This window comes from Pinus tabuliformis, chromosome 6 (assembly GCF_031772625.1).
Source record: "Pinus tabuliformis cultivar Carrire ecotype Pingquan chromosome 6, CPIR1, whole genome shotgun sequence".
Taxonomy (NCBI): Eukaryota; Viridiplantae; Streptophyta; class Pinopsida; order Pinales; family Pinaceae; genus Pinus; species Pinus tabuliformis.
The window spans coordinates 111,578,251-111,583,565 of NC_142292.1; the positions used below are offsets into that span (position 1 = coordinate 111,578,251).

At 34.1% G+C, this 5,315-nt stretch overlaps 1 pseudogene; it reads left to right on the plus strand.

Annotated features, from left to right (window-relative positions):
• The first annotated feature begins 4,611 nt into the window (after positions 1 to 4,611).
• On the plus strand, positions 4,612 to 4,929 carry LOC149257577 (cytochrome P450 734A1 pseudogene; annotated as a pseudogene).
• Positions 4,930 to 5,315: the final 386 nt, after the last annotated feature.

Below are 5,315 nucleotides of genomic sequence, written 5' to 3' on the forward strand. Positions count from 1 at the left end.
TTCGGAAAAAAAAAAGTACTAATTCAACAAACAATTATATACTGTAGGATGCAAAATGGCTAGAAAAATGAACGTTAAAAGAAAAATAAATTACTTAAAATATTAGAAAACTAATATAAAAATGAAATTCTTAAATCTAGTCTTAATAAAAAGTTTTAATAATATGTAATTATTAATTTTGATATAATTTCAAAAAAATATATTGCTTTGAATTAAGATTATCAGTTTGACTTAATATTATTATTTTGATATAATAGTAATAATTAAAAAAAAAAAATAGAAAATACTAAATCAAGTTTTAATAATAAATAAATCAAACGCTTATTATTTTATAATAATGTTGATAAGTAGATTTATATAGATTAAATGGTTGATAAATATTGTTATAAATTATATTTAAAATGATTGAAATTATGAAAACATAATTAAATTATAATTTTATTTTAAATTATTATTATTATTATTAATATATGAATTATATAAAAACATATAAAACAAAAAAAATAAACAATAAAAAATGAATATTATAAATTAAAATTAAAAGGAGTTTCATATTTATAAACATGATATTTTTACAACGTAAGGCGTTTCCTTTTGAAAACAACTCCCCCAGCTACCACTATGTGCAGTTGTCTGCCCTCCATTCTTTGTGTTAGATGATAGAACTATCTTCTACCGTCATATTGATACCTCCATCACACATATCCAAGTTGTTACTAACTCCCAAGCAATTGCGCGACATATACAGGTGGTTACTAACTCCCAAGCAATGGTAATGGTAAAGAAATCGTGCAAGCATTTTAGTAGATCATCGATGGCAATGGTGATGACAAAGGAGGACTTTGTAAGTGACTTGCAAATATCAAAGGAGGATCCTTTTGATGTGTATCCAATAGGGCCCACCCCACAACGTTCCATGTTTCTTTCCAACATTGATTAAACCTTGGTCTTTGTTGTTGCAATAATCACCTTCTTCACTACTCGTGCTTACATGGCTTTTGATGAAATCGTCCAGAGGTATGTAGACGTGCCAGGAAAGATGCTTGTTCACTACGATTCCATGGTTGGGAGGCTTATGCTCAACGAGGTGGAGGATCAGTTGGAGATTGATTGCAATGGAACCAGGGTGTTCTTTGGTGTGAGGACGAGTGATCTCACCATGGAAGAACTGAAGGATATAAAGTTTCCCAACCCAGCATTCAGGAAACTCATATTGCAAGACTACATTTTCACTCTCACCTCCAAGATCTCTCGCTCCTTACCCTATAAGACACCCATTTCAAATGTGGGGGTTTGGAAGTTGAGGCTGGACTCAATCATTGCCTTTTTTACGGAATATCAAAGGATAAAGCTTAGAAGTCACGCCAAACTTGGATCAAACTATCCACACCAATTTCAAAGTAGTGCCCACACACATGTGGAGGGCAAGAAGGCTGGCATTGGAAATGCCGACTGATGAGATTTCCACAATGTTGTTTCCAGTGGAAGTCAGGGCCAGGTTCCAACATTTGTGGATTTTACTACCACTATTTTACAATAGTGGAGAAAATTGGTGTTCTTTGGTGAAAAGGAAGTTGATGTGCTCCCGGAGTTCCACAAACTTACAATAGATGTTATTTCTCGCACAACATTTGGCAGCAATTATGCAAAGGGAAAGCACATCTTCAATCTGCAATCCTAGCAAATGCTTTTGACTGTCAATTTACTTTCTAACTTTTATATTCCAGGCTTCAGGTGAGAAATTCAAGTTTTAAAGGCATCACACTCTTTCATTCTCAATAGAATAGAATAAAAGATACTTGGATATGATCTTTTCAATTCATAATGGTGTGAAAGATTTTGAAAACTTGTTTGTCCCATGAATACAGGATTCACTACTACATTTATATATCATTTGTTTTCAATCTCAACACCCTATAAGAACTTTATAGTGTTCTGTCTTTTTTATAATGCTCTTCTATCATTTTGGTTATTTATTAGTGTGAATTTTACTTTTGAAGATATGATGTATCACATTGGCTGGTATAACTTTTTCTGAATATTTTTCTTGGATTTGTAATAGGAATGTTCGTTGTCTTCAACATAGGTGTACCGTGATTAAAAACAAAATATAATATCTGGCATTGTCTTCTGTAACTTGTGAGAGTGACCCCCTTAACATATTTGTTCCTACGAGAAAGAACAAGTGACTTTGGAAGTTAGACAAAGAGATCAAAAGAGATTGAAGGCATGGAAAGGAGTGTTGTCTTCGAAAACCCAACTAGTGATGGTAACGATCTGCTAGGTCTAATGATGTTTACCAAAAAACAACAGGTGGGGGGCAACCTGTAGGATGTAAGCATGAAGAAAGAGGAAATAATCATAGAATGCAGGGTCTATTTACTTTGCAGGACATGTAACTACATCAAACCTGCTGACATGGGCCATAATATTATTGGGAATGAATCAAGATTTGCAAGAACAAGGACTCAAAGAGGTGTTGGAATTATTTGGAAAAGATGTTTATCCAAATGTAGATAGCTTGAATAACCTTAAGATTGTAATGGCAACTTCTAAAAAACATTTTATCTCTTAGTAAATTTCAAAAGACTATTACTATTTTCTTGTAGGTTAAATTGGGTAAATTATGGCATGGAAATGTAGAATTTCTAGATGGGTGAAAAACAAAAAAAGTAGAGATTTAAGTTTAATATTTTAACATAATTGCTTCGTAGAGCAGTTGGTAAAACATAGAGGTATACATGTAAATCATAGAGGTATGTACATGGCCTTGATAGTATATTTTACAGATATTCTTCATCTTCTTTTGAACATAAATGATGGTTGTTTGTAGGTGGGAATGATTCCAAATGAGGCCTTGATACTTTATCCACTAGTAGTGGGTTTGTTGCGTCAAGTGGTAAATTTAGTGAAGCTCGGAAGGATTTCAATTCCCGCTAGCACCCAACTTAATCCAATTCTTGCAATGCATCATGATCCAACTTTATGGGGAAATGATGCAAATGAGTTTAACTCAAAGTGATTTAGTGAAGGACTTGCCAAGGCTTCTGGGCATTCCTCCGCATCTATGCCCTTTGGATATGGTCCAAGAATTTGTGTGGGTCAGAACTTTGCACTCACGGAAGCAAAAGTGGTATTGGTTATGGTTTTGCAACGATTTTATTTTGTCACTTCCCCATCTTATGCCCCTGCACCTGCCCATATATTCACCTTGCAACTGCTACATGGAGCCTAGGTGATTCTCTAGAGTTTGAATTTTAAATAAACCTTTCGGCCACAGCGCTGAATAAAATGGCATTGCTTAAAGACATGTCATGTATTTTCTTATGTATTCGAATAAATTGTTGTTCAAGATACTGTATAGAGACATTATGTTGAACAAAGGTCATAGTAGTCACGGAAATCCCTGTAGAGGGAGGGAATGAATTCTTCTTGCATAGGTTGGTAGGGAATAAAGGTTGTAATATCTAAATGTTGTGATAGTTCATAAACAAGATTATGTAGACACTTTATTTTTCTTGTTTTATTGTATACAACAATATCAATGAATATGACAGATGAATCTATGTGGAAATAAAAAAATTTAACATCTATAACAGACTTGAAATATATCAAGACACATATCGAAGATGTAAACAACTTAATCTGGTTGTATAAGAGACTTGAGAGGAAATTCATGTTGGTTGAGTGCAAATTAAGGATAGAAGGTGCAATGGAACTTCAAAGTTCACACACAGGGTAGAAAAAAGACTTAGAATTGTAATATGGTAATGGAGGGGCAAAGTTGCCTGGGACCTTTTATGGTATGGTTTTCTTCTGAATACACGATTTTCTTTGTTATCTAAATAGGAAGAAATCCTTTGTATGTACAAGTTGATGGTCTTGCAACTATGAACTCATCAAATTGAGAGCCATAGGTGACTAGTTATACTCAAAATGTTTATTTCTAAATGAAGTAATGTAGAGATAATTCATTTTGGTTGAGTGCAAATTCAAGGATAGAAGGTGAAATGGAACTTCAAAGTCACACACGAGATAGAAAAAGACTTAGAATTGTAATATGGTAATGGAGGGGCAAATTTGCCTGGGACCTTTTTTGGTATGGGTTGCTCTTGAATACACCATTTTCTTTGTTACCTAAATTGGAAGAAACCCTTTGTAGGGATAATTTGATGGTCTTGTAGTTATGAACTCATTAGATTGAGAGCCACAGCTGACCATTTGCACTCAATATGTTTCTTTCTAAATAAAGTAAATCCCATGCTCAAAAATTACCCTTGAACAATGTCAATTTCTTCTAGTTCCAACTAATCTTCGTAGATGTGATGCAATTCACATTTTCTAGCTATCATTGATTTCTCATTCATTTGATACTAACAGTTGGTAGAAACTTTGATGAAATCCATAAAACTCATTTGTAGTAGGCTTGGGAAGAGGACCTCAAAAGAGACTTGTTAAAGCATATTTAACATAAAAAATTTCTAAAACTGAGAAGCCAAGTACGATGGAAGCATTCCACTACTTCATAAATAGGTTTCAATAGTTTTTTGTTTTGAGATAAGACATGCTTATTAGACATCAACATTTTCATTTTGGTTGTTTCCAGTGGGAATGATTCCAAATGAGGCCTTGAGACTTTATCCACCAACAGTGGGTCTGTTACGTCAAGCGGTAAATTCAGTGAAGCTTGGAAGGATTTCAATTCCCGCAGGTACCCAACTTACTCCATTTCTTGCAATGCATCATGATCCAACTTTATGGGGAAATGATGCAAATGGGTTTAACTCAGGGCAATTTAGCGATGGAATTTCCAAGGCTTCCAGGCATCCCTTCACATTTTTGCCCCTTGGGTATGGTCCAAGAATTTGTGTGGGTCAGAACTTTGCACTCATGGAAGCAAAAGTGGTATTGGCTATGGTTCTGCAATAATTTTATTTTATCACTTCCCCATCTTATGCCCATGCACCTGCCCATATATTCACCTTGCAACCGCTACATGGAGCCCAGGTGATCCTCAAGAGTTTGAATTTTTAATAGGCCTAGAGTTACTTGAAGAAGTATCTAATCATGGAGTATCAGATAAGAGGAGTAGCTGAACTGTTTTACTTTTTAGATTTACACATGATTAAAATAAATGAAATTATGGAAAAAAGCAGTGAATGTATGACCAAAAATAGCATTTAAAAAGAAAAACAGTTAAACAATTCCTTATCAAGGTTGATGAGAAGGTTCAACTAGTCATGAAAGTCACTTTAAACTACAATCTCCTCTATGTTATTATTATTATTTAAACTACAATCTCCTCTCTGTTATTA